This window comes from Macaca mulatta, chromosome 12, assembly GCF_049350105.2.
Source record: "Macaca mulatta isolate MMU2019108-1 chromosome 12, T2T-MMU8v2.0, whole genome shotgun sequence".
In the NCBI taxonomy this organism is placed as follows: domain Eukaryota; kingdom Metazoa; phylum Chordata; class Mammalia; order Primates; family Cercopithecidae; genus Macaca; species Macaca mulatta.
In genome coordinates this window covers 139,966,376-139,981,400 of record NC_133417.1, presented here as the reverse complement: position 1 = coordinate 139,981,400, position 15,025 = coordinate 139,966,376, and the positions used below count along the sequence as shown (strand labels likewise).

At 43.9% G+C, this 15,025-nt stretch overlaps 1 long non-coding RNA gene across 1 annotated transcript in view; it reads right to left on the bottom strand.

Moving 5' to 3' along the window:
• Positions 1-1,998: 1,998 nt before the first annotated feature.
• The window catches only part of LOC106992785 (uncharacterized), a 36,614-nt gene continuing 23,587 nt past the window's right edge, over positions 1,999-15,025 (bottom strand). The window contains exon 3 of the long non-coding RNA XR_001438838.2: positions 1,999-2,128. This is a non-coding gene — a long non-coding RNA (uncharacterized LOC106992785). The remainder of the gene's footprint in view (positions 2,129-15,025) is intronic.

Here is a 15,025-nt window from a genome sequence, read left to right as displayed (position 1 = left end):
TGGATGCCTTGTTTTATAACTGAGACAGAGCCCAGCAGGTAAGAAGGCTGGAGGGCTTCTTTTAGGTCACAAGCTTTTAGGGGCAGGCCTTGACTAAAATAGACATCTCTAAATCCTCCTGTCAGCCAGATGCAGAGACCTGCCTTCCTCCTCTCCGGGATGCTGGGAGGGGAAGCTGATGAAATACACAAAGTCCTTTGTGCTTTCCATATACAGAGAAGCAAGACTGTCCTGTCTAAATTTGTTTCCCATTGAAAGCTTTCTGAGTGAAAGGCAATGAATTTTCCAACTCAGACCTTTATTCCCTTTACCACACTAAATTGGCTTTTTGCAGAAAAACGGGTCACACTAGAAAATAAGCTAGCATCAAATAGGAAAGCTGTTCAGATTCATGAGACTGCTAGGGCATGGAGAGAGGCTGCAGACTGGAGGTAGCTGCATCTAGGATCTGGACTCCTTGTGACACAATGACATTGACAAAGTGCACATTTTACCCTGAATCACTCTTCAGCCTGCTCCACCTGCTTCATGGGATGATGGGAAGACTGGATAGCTGATGGATTTATGTATGGCTTTGGTACCCAGACAAAGATTTATAACTGTGTGTGTCGGTTATTGCTTGCCGCCTCCTGAAAGAACTGGATGATGATCTTTGATAGAAATCTCTTAAGGGCATGGCTGGGAGATACCAAAGCAGGGACTCTGGCAAGTACAAAGAAAAAATGTTGATGTCATCTAACCAGACACACTGAGCACCCTAATCACATGCTGTGTAAAAATGGAAGTTAATTCCATCCTACTTTCCTTTTCATATAGCTAGTGCTTGCTAGATGCACTTGGCTCAATTGGGTAAGGCAGGACCCAAGGCCTTTGTGACCCCCAATTTCTAAGGCAGCCATCCCCAAAGAAATAGAATGCAAGTCACCTAATGTAATAACTGATGTAATTATAAAAGTTCTAATAGCCACATTAAAGAAGTAAAAATTTTGAATAATATATCTTATTTAATGTGATAGATCCAAAATATTATTTCAATATGTAATTAATATAAACCATTACTCATGAGATTTTTTTTGGTTTTTGATGGAGTCTCACTCTGTCACCCAGGCTGGAATGTGGTGGCACGATCTTGGCTCACTGCAACCCCTGCCTCCAGGTTTCAAGTGATTATCCTGCCTCTGCCTCCTGAGTAGCTGGGATTACAGGTGCATACCACCACATCCAACTAATTTTTGTGTTTTTTAGTAGAGTCGAGGTTTCACCATGTTGACACTCTTTTTTTTTTTTTTTTTTTTTTTTTTTAGTATGTCTTCAAAATTCAGGGTGTATTTTGCATTACAGCACATCTCACGCACATTTCAAGAGCTCACAGACACATGGCTGGTGGCCACCATGTTGGACAGCACAGGTCAGAAGTAGATCACCTTGGTTCCCTGTGCCTTTTGTGTCTGTGCTCTGGGAAACAAGGCAGAATCAGAACTTTGCTAGCATGGAGTAGTAATGTTTTGTCTTCTCAGAAGATTGCATCCCCTTTTTTAGAAAATTTCTCTTTCTCCCACCTGAAACATATGGTTCTGGTGGGCCAGTCAATTAGGGTACCCGTCCACCTGGCCTTGCTGGTTGATCCAGTCATGGACTTGTGACCTCAGCTGCCTGATTAGAGTCCTTCCCTGGATTTTAAAAACTGGGAGAAGTCTATCTTGTTTGGGCGAGATAGTAAAGCTGTAGAATATCGCGCTCTACGGTGTATGATAGACTTATAGGGACAGCTGGCCAGAGGGATTAGGCCAACCCAGAGAGAGAGTGTGTCTGTGTGTGCATGTGTGTGCTGTGTGTGTGTGACAGAGAGGGACGTCGTTTGAATGCAGTGTAGCTATTGCTGTCTTCACTCTGTTCTTTAGCTCCATAAGCCAATAATTTTCCTTTTCCACTTAAGTTAGAGTTGGTTTTTGTCCCTTGCAAAATCTTGGCTTATCTCTGGTTTTGAGGAATACAAACCTTGTCACGGTGAGTCTTGCCGTGAATCAGTGTCTCGGGGTCTACAGACTGAGGAACACAACGCTCTTCTCCAGAAACTCCGGCCTTCTTATCAAAGCTGCGGGCCTTGGGGAAACGAAGATTATTTTTACTATAGATTGAAAACACAGTGTGATGGCTGTCTTGTATTCAATTAATGCCTGTACTAAGAGAGAAATCTAGCCTACTTTAAAATGACAAATTTGATTATGGGATTCAATCTGCTCTCCACCGACGTGCTCTGTTTTCAGCAAAATAGTGTTTTTCATGATTGCAGCCTCAGCCCTCTCCCGAGCAGAGACTATCTTTCAGCCAAATTACCCGAGTGTTTTTGTGAGGCATTTACTGGCTTAATTAATCAAACCCTCTCTAAACCCAGCTGTTTCACACTTAAGAGAATTTTTAGCTTCTATCTTTTATTAAAATAGAAATAAACATGTCACTTTAAGTATAATAGTAGGAGCAATAAGAGCAAATTACATTGTTCATTTCTTTTCTTTTGAAATCTTTTAACTCAATCATGTTAAAAGAGCCTCAAGTCAGCCTCATGTTGATGAGATATGTTTGCTATAGAATTCCTCTTTATGTGAGCCAGCCAATTTTAAGCCAATATTCTTTTTAAACCCATGTAAGCAACGCTTGACCACATAAACCACATTTTCCTGTGCTATTGTATCCAAGGATCCAGAAAATTGTCTACGGCACTGCTCTAAGACTGCTCTAAAAGTGTTACCCGGCCTGCTCTTCGGAATTTCCAAATCCTATTTAGCTGGTCAATGCTTCTTGCCTTGGAACGTCGGAGAGCTGGTTTCATCCTGAAACACAATGCTTGGAGCGCTTCACGAGGCTCAGAAGTTACGGAACCCAGCTTTGGGGGCGGGGTTATGGGAAATGCAGGGAATTTGTATTAATCTACATGCTGCAGGGGAGGGGAAAAATAAAGCCAAGGGCATTAGCAACACCAAAAGACCAAAGCAACAGCGTCCAGAGGGTGTCCTCAGAGATATTTGGGAGCCCTTGCTCCCTCCAGAGTCGATTTCTTCTTTAGGCCCAGGCTGCGTCGCTCTGGTGCCACCCATGACCATGAAAACTGCTCTCTGAAATTGGAGACTCAGGGCTTCCTGCTCCTGATCCTGTGCTGACTGCAGTGGCACCAGGTTAGTCAGCAGCACCTGGGAGGCCACTGTGAGCAATGGGGGCTGCCTTGAGCCTCTGAGCACGGCGGCCGATGCCAATCCTCTCATTGTAATCACCGTCAACACAGCCACTGATTTAGATGCCACTTCCCTGGGCCCTTGCTGCACAGGAAGGGAGAAGACCTTTCCCAAGACAGTCACGATATGTCCCGTCCCTTTGCATCTCTCTAGTGGTGCACTCAGGCTTTTTGCTCCCACACCCTTCCAGCCAATCCTATGGGCTCTCAACACAAATGCCCCTTAGGCAGGGCTGAGAGCTCGGAGAGCCGTTCTAAATAGGGGAGTACCCCATGTTTCCTCCATTCTGTGACATGAAGTCAGTGACTCTGGAAAGCAGATGCTCTGGCCACCTTTTCCCTTGGAAAGAGCCCACCTGACAGTCAGTAAAGGCCTTGTCTGACTGTCCCCGAGTTTGCTCAAGAGTGTCTGTTCTTACCCCAGAAATGCTCCCCAAAGCGGTGAGGAGCTGCGTTCTGTCTGTGAGGAACTCTGCTTCCCACTTCCCACTTACCACTTCTTCCCACTTCCCACAGAGGCACTTGGGGCTGCTGTTCATGCTGGGACCCTTGACGAATTCTATCAAGAGATCCCATGGAAGCACCTCCTCTTGCCCCAGAGATTCCCCACGCCCCTCCTCAAACCCTGGAGCCAGGCTCTTGCCTCCTCTGCCCTGTGGACCCACCTTACCCAGTGAGAGAGGAACTGACGTGCACGGAAAGGCACCCTCATTCTGTCTTCTCGAATTGCCAGAAATATTTTTCTTATATTGAGGCAAGTTATTTCTTCCTGCTATTTCCACTTTTTTTTTTTTTTTGAGATGGAGTCTTTCTCTGACCCCCAGGCTGGAATGGAGTAGTGCAATCTTGTCTCACTGCAAACTCTACCTCCCAGGTTCAAGTGATTCTCCTGCCTCAGCCTCCCAAGTAGCTGGGATTACAGGTGCCTACCACCATGTCCAGCTAATTTTAAATTTTGTACTTTTTAGTAGAGCCAGGGTTTCATCATGTTGGCTAGGCTGGTCTCAAACTTCAAGTTGATCTGCCCGCCTCAGCCTCCCAAAGTGCTGGGATTACAGGTTTGAACCACTGTGCCTGGCCTCCCAGTTGTACCTTTTAACCCCGATTTGCCCTCCAGAATCATAACAATAATAAGTACACTCCATCCATGTTTTGAAGATGACCATTTTGTTCCCCCATGGACTTCTCTTTTTAGCCCAAATGCCCCAAATTCTTTCCATCAGCCTTCATCTGGTGTATTTGTACTCTCACTTGTCTCCTGATAACTTACAGAGAAGCTCTAGGTTGTAAACATCTCAGGCTGTAGCTCTCCAAGGGTGATTTGTCCTGCAAGGAATAGCAAGACCGTCCCCTTCTGTGTGGCTAACAGGGACTTGCCGGTAGGGTGGCCTTGGCTCAGACGAGCTGTCTTGGCCCTTCCTTGCAAGTTTCACCAAGTAATCCACCTGCCCCCTCAGACCTCCCTACCTCCCGCCAATCTCCCTGTGATTGTTGCAAGCCGAGTTTGACTCCTGGCAGGACTCAAAGCCCGGCTGAACTCTTCCCTCTCACAGCCAATTCCTAGTCTTTGTACCAATCTACATGTGGAACTTGGCTCCTTTTCCTCAATTCATATAACTATCTGTTTATGAACCTGACTTAACTGAGCACTGGGACTTCTTCCTCTGACAATCCCTTGACAATTCTCACCAGCATGGGCTCCAGGGTCCTGCTGCCATTTTGTTTGTTCTCTGACTTCCTGTTCTGCTCATGGCATCTCCTTCCTCAAAGCAAATCCTTTCCATATGCAGAAGGATTATGTGCTCTCTGTTTTTTGCCCCCAGTACTGGGTTCTAGACCTCTTCTTGCAGACTGAAAACTCATCAATGTCTTCTGCTAAACCGTGGGGTATCCATTTCAAGGGTAGCTCCTTCTCCTTTCCTTCCCAGTGTCAAGAAGAAGGAGTGGAATGGAAACTGAGTTTCACCTCTATGTGGATTATGCTCTCTGATTTCCACCTCTAAGAAGGCCAAAGGGCCGCAGCTGTCAGGTTAGGTTTGGTTTCAAACAACAAGCATTTCCTTCTGTGATATTGTCAATGTAATCAATGTTGGAAGTTCTGGAGGAATTACTGCTCTCCCAGAAGTCTCTGGAACATTTCAAGGAGCCTCTCTGACCCTCAGGACTGCTGGGAAAAGTCAGAGGAGCCTCCTGGCTATTGCTGCTTTACAAGATGATAATTTTCTCGGAAGCATCCTTTTCACTTTTACTATGCCTCAATGTGTTGGGATGTACACTCTTTGCTGAAGCTCCAGGAATATTCTGTTGGCAGAATTAAATTCCTGATTGCCCGAGAATCACTATGTTTTGAAACCATTCTTTTGATTCAGGGCAGAATCCTGGATTTTTCTGGAGGTCACTTGAAGACAAGTTAGTTTTGTGATCATCTCCATCTTCACTCATTAATCCTACTAATGTGTATTGAACACCTCCTATGTCCCAAGACTTGGCTATGTACTTGGATATGTACCCAGCAAAGAATGGAACTGAGCCTTTGCCATCATTAAGTTTACAGCGTAGTGGGGAATACAGACATCAGAGGAAATTAATACAAAGGTAATGAAAATTACAACAGGGAAAATGAAAACCACAATCTCAATTGTTCCCTTTAATGAACATGATGTCTTCTCTCTGCAAGTACATTTTGAAGTGTTCATCTAGGACATTGACATACCTCATGAAGATTGTCCTGTGTATTTCATATTTATCGTGGTGGTGTATGGAATTTTCCTCCCCTTATATTTTGTGTCAGGTTATTATTGGTGTAAAACAAAGCTATTGATTTTTATAGATTTATTTTGTAGCTAGGCACCTTATTAAACTCTTTTATTGTGTTTTAAAATTTGGTAATAGCTTTTCTACCGAAAGCAATTTTCGCTGACCTCAGGATGATGTTCTTTCTCTAGAACTGCCTTGTCTCTCTCATCACACTGAAAGTAAAAACTGTGTATGAAGAAAAACGCTTTGGAAATAATTCTCTCCCGCTCCTTGGAGCAAGTCCACTTCTTAGGGGACATCGGTTCTAATTCACCATAATCGTGCCCTTCTCTTGAACTCCTTCGTCTTTTTATACATCCTTCATCTTTTTATACATCCTTCATCTTTTTATACATCTTTTATACTTCATCCTCACCCTCCACCCGCCCCCACCCACCCATCATTCTTAGCCAGGGAGGGTGCTGTTTGCTCAGAATGGGAACTTGAGGACATTTCTTTCAGAGATTATGTGGGCAAATCTTTAGTCTCAGGTGAAATAGAAGTCGGGAAGCTTGGGTTTGGAAGGATAGGGAGGTTAGTCCCATAAATTCACTGTTGCATCCATTTGCTTATTTTTTCAGAGGGTTGGCCTTGCTCTTCCCTCTTTCTGCAATGCTGTTTCCTCAGGTGTCTGTGGGACTCAATCCATTGTTTTATTCATTTCTCTGCTGCCCCAGCAACTTCTGTGAGCCTCATTCCCACCATTTGACTTCAGCGGCAGCCACGCTCCCCTCTCCCCCAAGTCCTGCCTCCCTTATATGCTTTCCTGTCCTTTCTGGGCTCATCTCCTCCTGACCTGGGCTATATTGATCTCTTTATGGCCTCTATTAGAATGTAAACCTCGGCCGGGCGCGGTGGCTCAAGCCTGTAATCCCAGCACTTTGGGAGGCCGAGATGGGCAGATCACGAGGTCAGGAGATCGAGACCATCCTGGCTAACACAGTGAAACCCCGTCTCTACTAAAAATACAAAAACTTAGCTGGGCGAGGTGGCAGGCGCCTGTAGTCCCAGCTACTCGGGAGGCTGAGGCAGGAGAATGGCGTGAACCCGGGAGGCGGAGCTTGCAGTGAGCTGAGATCCAGCCACTGCACTCCAGCCTGGGTGACAGAGCGAGACTCCGTCTCAAAAAAAAAAAAAAAAAAATGTAAACCTCCTTGGAGACTCTGACATTGGTTTATTCCCATACGCCCGGTGATTCAACCACTGTTTGTTCCTTTTTGGGCTCTCAAATATGTGTAAAATGAATGAATCCAACCAACCCCCAAGTACCTGCTTTGTGCCAGTTTCTGAGTGGGCTCTGGAGACCCATTGGTGAGTGCATCAGACAGAGTCAGTGTGTCAGGTCCTAGACCACAAAGGGTAGAACTGGGCTCCCCAGAGAAGTTTCTTTTCCCTGTGTGGGGTGCAGGCTCCACTCACTGGAGCATTACCACTTCTGCCTCAGGGATCCTAGAAGCCAATACCAGCCTGCTTGGTGTGAGGACCCTGGAGCGCTTGCTGTGGTCAGTAGGTCATTCCTGTTGATCAGGCACCATCTTACCCTTGTGCTCAGCTCCTGCCGCTCTGTCTTTGCAGATTTGAGTATATCCTGTCCAATACTGTCCAGAAGGGCTGCACTCTCATATGTGTGGAATCAGAGCAGCTGGGATACCTCCAACCCACTTCTGTCCATATAGACAGTCCCCAACTTAATGAAGGTTTGGCTGAATGATTTTTCAGCTTTACTGTGGTGTTACACATTTGGTAGAAACCCATACAAGTATTCTACTTTTCACTTTCAGTACAGTATTCAATAAATTACATAAAATATTCAATACTTTATTGTAAAATAGGCTTTGTGTGAGATGATTTTGCCCTACTGTCAGTCAGCTAATATAAGCATCCTCAACACATTTAAGGGAGGCTGGGTGAAGCCATAGTGTTCATTGTTAGGTTAGGTGTGTTAAGTGAGTTTTTGACTTACGATATTTTTAGCTTACGATGGGTTTATCAGGATGAATCCCCTCATAACTAGGATCATCTGTACTGTCTTTCACATCAATCCTCAAAGTCGAGAGGTCTCTAGGTTCACAGATATGTACTGTTCCTGTTTTTCAGCCCATGTATTTTTCATATGCCTAAGGCTTTTCATTGTTAATCATTTACTGGGAATTTTGAAAGGGAAATTCAGAAATTGACTGAAGTCACCTTAAAATTGTTTATTGTGATCATGAATGGTGATTAAGAGACATGTTTTTCTTTACATTTTTATTAAAATAACTTCAATCAACTGCTACTTCTGGGTCTTCTCCCCTTTCCTCCTTTTTAAGGTCAAAAAGTCTATCTCATATACCATATTTTTAATTATTCAAAAGACACATTTTTTCACATTCCAATATCTTTGAAATTGGGACGCATACTACATTTGACAGCTTCCTACAGTCTCTGTTGGTCCAGCAACAATTAGGATATTATTGACATTGAGGACTCATTTGTGAGGTGCAATTGTAATCACTCCCAGGGTTAAAAAAATGCTGTGTCAGCAACATGAACATCAATGACACTGATGTTCACTTGAAATTTGAAAAGAAATCCCTAAGTGTCAGACTTTAAATGTAAAAAAGCTTTAGGAAGACCTTAAATTATGTCACTTATATGCCAGATTTATCTATAGCTTAATCTAAAATAATTCTTTCAACAAAATAAAAGTTCTAAAGTATGAGAAGTCATCGCATTATAGTTTAATCAGCAGGCTTTCCTTTCTTTTGCAGTGGTGCACAAAATAATAGTGCATCTTATAATGTTTGGTATCTTAGGTTTGATGAAATACATGGCACGTCACCATGAAATATATTCACAGAGATGTTAATAATTTCTTCCCTGCATTTTTCTTCACACAGTCCTCTACTTCGTTCCGATCTATTTATCTAAGAAATAACAGGCCTGGCGTGGTGGCTCATGCCTGTAGTCCCAGCACTTTGGGAGGCTGAAGTGGGTGGATCATGAGGTCAGGAGATGGAGACCCCGTCTCTACTAAAAATGCAAAAAATTAGCTGGGCGTGGCGGCTGGCGTCTGTAGTCTCAGCTGCTCGGGAGGTTGAGGCAGGAGAATGGTGTGAACCTGCGAGGCGGAGCTTACAGTGAGCCGAGATCGCGCCACTGCACTCCAGCCTGGGCGACAGAGCAAGACTCCATCTCAAAAAAAAAAAAAAAAAAAGTTCATGTTGAGAGATCCATTTCATAACTTTTACTTGTATCACTTTACTTATTTGCTTGTTCGTTCTGTTAGGAAACGCCAGGTTTCTAGATCAGTGACAGATTTTTAATTGCTCACATAGCCATCATTGTGCCATTCCCGTGCATCCATCTCCCTCAGGGTGACAAACCAAGATCCAGATGTAGGAATTTGGACCACTGGAGAGGAGCTCCGAGATTATAAATTCTGGAGCTTACCTAAAAGCTGCTGACATAGCTGCTCTTCCTCTTCTCACCCCAGGTCGAGAAGGAGAAAGAGCTTTTGCTCTGAAATGTAAACAAAGGCTCTCTGGGGAGAGAACGAGAAGGTCTCTAGGTCCATCAACCATTGGAATATAAACACCCATCGCTAGGGGAGACGCTGCTGCCAATCCTTCCAGAAGTTACTGTCTTTAACTTCCAAGGTTTGTTGCCATTTAAACGTCCTTTAACCCAGGTTGCCAGCACCTTTTGCTCAGAAAGCAGTGACCCTGTAAACATGGAAATATGATTTTTTCCCCAAAAATCATGCTGATTTATGCTAATATCTAAAGAAGAGTCCTGTGGATTGGGAGGTTGGGGGAGATAAACACTAAATTCTAACAACCACTTGATGAAGTGGGAGAGAGAACGTCACAATCACCGGAAGTCCTTAAAGAGAGAGCCCTGTATTTGTTCAGAGGGATTTCGTTGATACAGTGAGTGGAGGTAGAAGCTAATTTCTTAAAGGAACTGGGTACGGACTAAACTACAGGGCCTGAATCAAGTGGGGAATATTTCGGCTGTACTAGAAGGAAAGGAGTCAGAAAATAGAAGGAAGCAGCGTCAACACAGGCAAACTGGTGCAAGTGTATTTGTGCAGTGAGTGATATGACTATTTCTTTGACAAGCAAAATCTTCAGTGCGAGCTTAACAAAAATCACAAAATGTTTGATGTGAATGGATTTCCTGTGAATCCTACTGAAGGGGAGAGTTCTGTGACTCAGCATCCACTAGTGACAGCCCACGAGGTGGCAGGAGCACAGAAGGGAGAGGAGTGAAGCTATGGAGACCCAGGCATCATGGCGAGGGCTTCCACCTGCCACAGGCTGTGGAACTGTGGTTTCGGTCAAGCTCAACCAAGTCTCCCAGGGTTACACTGAATGAGTCTATTTTTATAGAATTGGGACGATAGTTGATTTTCTGTTTCGTGCTTTGTGGCACTACTTTTCTGGGTCCTATCTGTCAACAGTCAAGGGGCAGTGAGTCCAGGGTTATGGATCTAAGCTCTTTACAAGCCACTGGTCCTTCTCAGCTTCATGGACATAGGTTATACCTCTGCCTCCAGCCATCCTACATCCCAATCCTGCTGTTCTTTTTTTTTTTTTTTTTTTTTTTTTTTGAGGTAGAATCTCACTCTGTTACCCAGGCTGGAGTGCAATGGTGCAATCCTGGCTCACTGCAACCTCCACCTCCCAGGTTCAAACAATTCTCCTGCCTCAGCCTCCCAAGTAGCTGGGATTACAGACACCTGCCACCATATCCAGCTAATTTTTGTATTTTTAGTAGAGATGGGGTTTCACCGTTGTTGGCCAGGCTGATCTCGAGCTCCTGACCTCATGTGATCCTTCCACCTCGGCCTCCCAAAGTGCCGGGACTACAGGTGTGAGCTACTGCACTCAGCCCTGCTGTTGTTAAGGCTGGAAAAACAACTCAAAGCTCATATTCTATTAATAATGGCTGGGGAAATTTTTCTTTGTGGCTAAAATCTGTATGTATCAGCTTTGCATTCACTTATTCATTCATTTATTAAACCCATAAGTCCTACATGTCCCAGTCCCCAAGTAGCTCATGTCTAGAATTGGGACAATGGTTGGAGAAGGAGCTGTTAATAGATTAATACATGTAGCATTATAGTCTAGAGGTCCTGGCATAGTAACACCATCACAGAGGCATGCACAATGCACAACAAAGGAGAGCATGGCTGTTTCTGCTTGGAGCCTTGGGCAAGACCCTCCATTAAAAGTGTTATAGGCAGTCGAGGCATGGAAGGATTGGCTGAATGATGTATGCCAATAGAAGAGGCGCAGATTGGCATTTTAGATCAAAGGGAAACATGAGACAGGACAGTACAAGGGCAAGTTGAAAGCTCACTGTCAGGGCAATGCAGAGATGTGAGTTGGAATGTTAGAGAAGAGATGGGCTCCCACTCCCACCTCTGCAGGGCTTTACTACAAAGATTAATAGCAATGGTCTTTATGCTCATGACCAAGGCGGGCCATAACCCTGCTGTTGATGAAGTGCCCCAGTGTACATGGTGGGAAGCTTAATGCCTGGGGCAGAACTAGGCTGATCTTTCTCTACTGCATTCCCTGGTTCTGGCACAGGGTCTCACAGAGACTCAGTGTTCAATGAATATTTATTGATTGAAACAAATGAATCTTTTGGTAGTCTGACTCCATGTATTTAGCAATTGTAACATTTATGCTAGCCAAATCAGTGTCCTGGTACCGCTTGATATTCTTGAATATGATATAAAAAATTTCTGCTGGGTCCCTGGTGCATACAATAAGGTAAGTTTCCAAATTTAGAATCACATAATCATTTTTACACATCTTAAGGAAGAGGCAGATGTGAGAAGAATCCACGTCATGTGCTGAACATCGTGCAGCTGCGCAATTGCTTTGGACTTTCTGTTTCATAGAGACAACGGCTTTCCCTGAATTTCTGAAAGAATGCACATTTTCTTGCCTAAAAGCTAGCAGCGAGTGGCTGCTGTGACATTTTCAGCAACTGAATGCATCCTCAGCTGAATCCCAAGGTTTGGTGGATAATAGACTGGTGGTCTGCTGTGCACTGTTGCAAAGCTGAGCATTCACCCATACAGCCCCTCATGGCTCCTTTCGGAATCACTTGATGGCCGGCATTGCTGGGAGCTGTCTCGCCTAACAGCAGCTTCACAGAATGTATTCCCATCACTCTTAAGAGAAATGTCTGGGGGAAGAGGGAGGAGCTGCAGGCTAAAGCTGCGGGGCTGTTTCTAACAAAAATATGTCTGAGATACATATATCATATATATCATATACATATCATATATATCATACATATCATATATATCATACATATTATATATATCATATATATCATATATATGCACCTAGATGGATAAGTGTAGCAGACAGCCACCCACCTGCTATGGTTCCAGGATGAGTGTCCCCAGCCCACAGAGGACAATTGCACTTGCTTTGCTTTTGGAAATTCTCTATCATGTTCATGCCTTTTATTCTACAAGCAGAGTTAGGGCTTAAAATGTAAATGCCATCTGACCCAGTAATTTCACTCCAAGGCAAATAACAAAGGTTGATATCAAAAGACATTCCCTGCAAGATCATTTGAAATGGAAAAATATGCAAGGTACTCAAATGCCCAGTAAGGAGAAGCAAATCATATATGTGCAGCAATGTAAGAGGTTTCCTAAAACTTAACATGTAAAGATATTCATAATATATTCTTAAGTGACAAGAAGCAAAAGTAACATAAAATTGTGCTGATGGCAAGTTTACAATTATGTAACGTGTACAAACATACAGGCACATGTGTGCACACACATAAACATACACACGTTCACACGCACAGCCTGGTTTAAAACTACAAGATTGGCTGTCCAGTCCCACTGCTGGGTATGTATCCAAAGACAGTGAAATCAATATGTTGAAGAGATACCTGCACTCTTATGTTCATTGCAGCATCATTCACAATAGCTGAGATATGAAAACAAACTAAATGTATGTTGATGTACCACTAAATGTGGTATGTATACATCATGGAATACTATTCACAAATAGTGTCATTTGTGACAACATGGATGAACCTGGAGGACAGTATGTTGAGCGATATAAGCCAGGCACTGAAAGACTGCATGGTCTCACTTAATATGTGGAATCTGAAAAAGCCAAACTCATAGAGGTAGAGAGTAGAATGGTGGTCACCAGGGGCTGGGCATGGGTGGGTATGGAGATGCTGGTCAAAGGGCACAAAGTTTCAGCAAGGGATAAACTTTTGAGATCCATTGCACAGCATGGTGACTATAGTTAATAATGTAATGTGCATTTCAAAAATTGTTAAAAGATTTTTTTTTTTTTTTGAAGACATGGTCTCACTCTGTTACCCAGGCTGGAATGCAGTGGTATGATCTCGGCTCACTGCACCTTCAACCTCCTGGGCTCAAGCGATCCTCCCACCTCAGCCTCCTGAGTACTTGGGACTACAAGTGCACACCACCACACCCAGCTAATTTTTGTATTCTTTTGTAGAGAATTTATGAGGCTAATTTTCACTGTGTTGCGCAGGCTGGTCTCGAACTCCTGGGTTTAAGTGATCCTCCCGCCTTGGCCTCCCAAAGTGCTGGAATTACAGGCATGAGCCACTGTGCCCAGCCATGAACAGATTTTAAATGTTTCACAACAATCAAATAAGTATGTGAAGTGATAGACATGTTAATTAGCTTGATTAATTCATTCCATAATGTATATATAATCAAAACATTACATTGTACCCTATAAATATATACAAGTATTATTTGTCAATTAAGAATATATTTAAAAAGAAGAAGAAAAGAGATCGACTGTGGAGCTGGTGGAGTCCCTGCCCCCACCCCCCTCAGCCTCCCAAGTATGTGTCTCCTTGCCTAGGTAATTGGCAAGGCCTGTGAAGGGGGAACTGGGGAGGGAGGAGTGCAAGGTAAAATTTATGAGGCTATTTTTCCAAAGACAGATGACAACGTTCAAAATAAATTGGGACAACGGACGCTTTTTCCCTTTCCTCAAGAAGTGTAGACTTGGGCCATGATTGAGAAGGGCCTGAAGAAAGCACAGTTCTGCTTGGCCCTTGTAGGTTTGGGGCTGTTATGGGGGCTTTTTGGTGAAGGGGGTGATGTCCTCTTGGACGGCAGTGGCCGTGGTGCTGAGGAGTGTTGCTTGTGCCCTAGAAATCACAAGATGACTGGCGTGAAAGTCACTTCTTCCCCTGTGTGAGAGCCCCTTGTGGATGTCCAAAATCAACTGGGGAGAATAGGAGAGTGAGAGTAAATGAGCCAGGATAATTGGGGAACAAATAGTGCTGGTACCTTCTGAGTACCCATGTACAAGGAGGACCCAGGGATGTTTGAGAGGTCTGTTTAGACCAAAGGCTGCAAGAAAGTGCATCAACATGTAAGGAAAGATCTTACTTTGGGAGTATCCATCCTTTTAATTTTTTTCTTATACTTTTTATATATTTAAGTTTTTGAAAGTACGCATGTGTATTAGTCCATGGTTGCATTACTATAAAGAAATATCTGAGACTGATCCCAGCTAACACGGTGAAACCTCGTCTCTACTAAAAATACAAAAATTAGGCTAGGTGCGGTGGCTCACGCTTGTAATCCCAGCACTTTGGGAGGCCGAGGCGGGTGGATCATGATGTCAGGAGATCCAGACCATCCTGGCTAACACGGTGAAACCCTGTCTCTACTAAAAATACAAAAAATTAGCCGGGCGTGGTGGCGGGCGCCTGTAGTCCCAGCTACTCAGGAGGCTGAGGCAGGAGAATGGCATGAACCCGGGAGGCGGAGCTTGCAGCGAGCCCAGGTCACGCCACTGCACTCCACGCTAGGCCACAGAGTGAGACTCCATCTCAAAAAAAAAAAAAAAAAAAGAGATCTGAGAGTGGGTAATTTATAAAGAAAAGAGGTTTAATTGGCTTATGGTTCTGCAGGCTGTACAAAAAGAAGCATAGTGGCTTTGACTTCTGGGGAGGCCTCAGGAAACT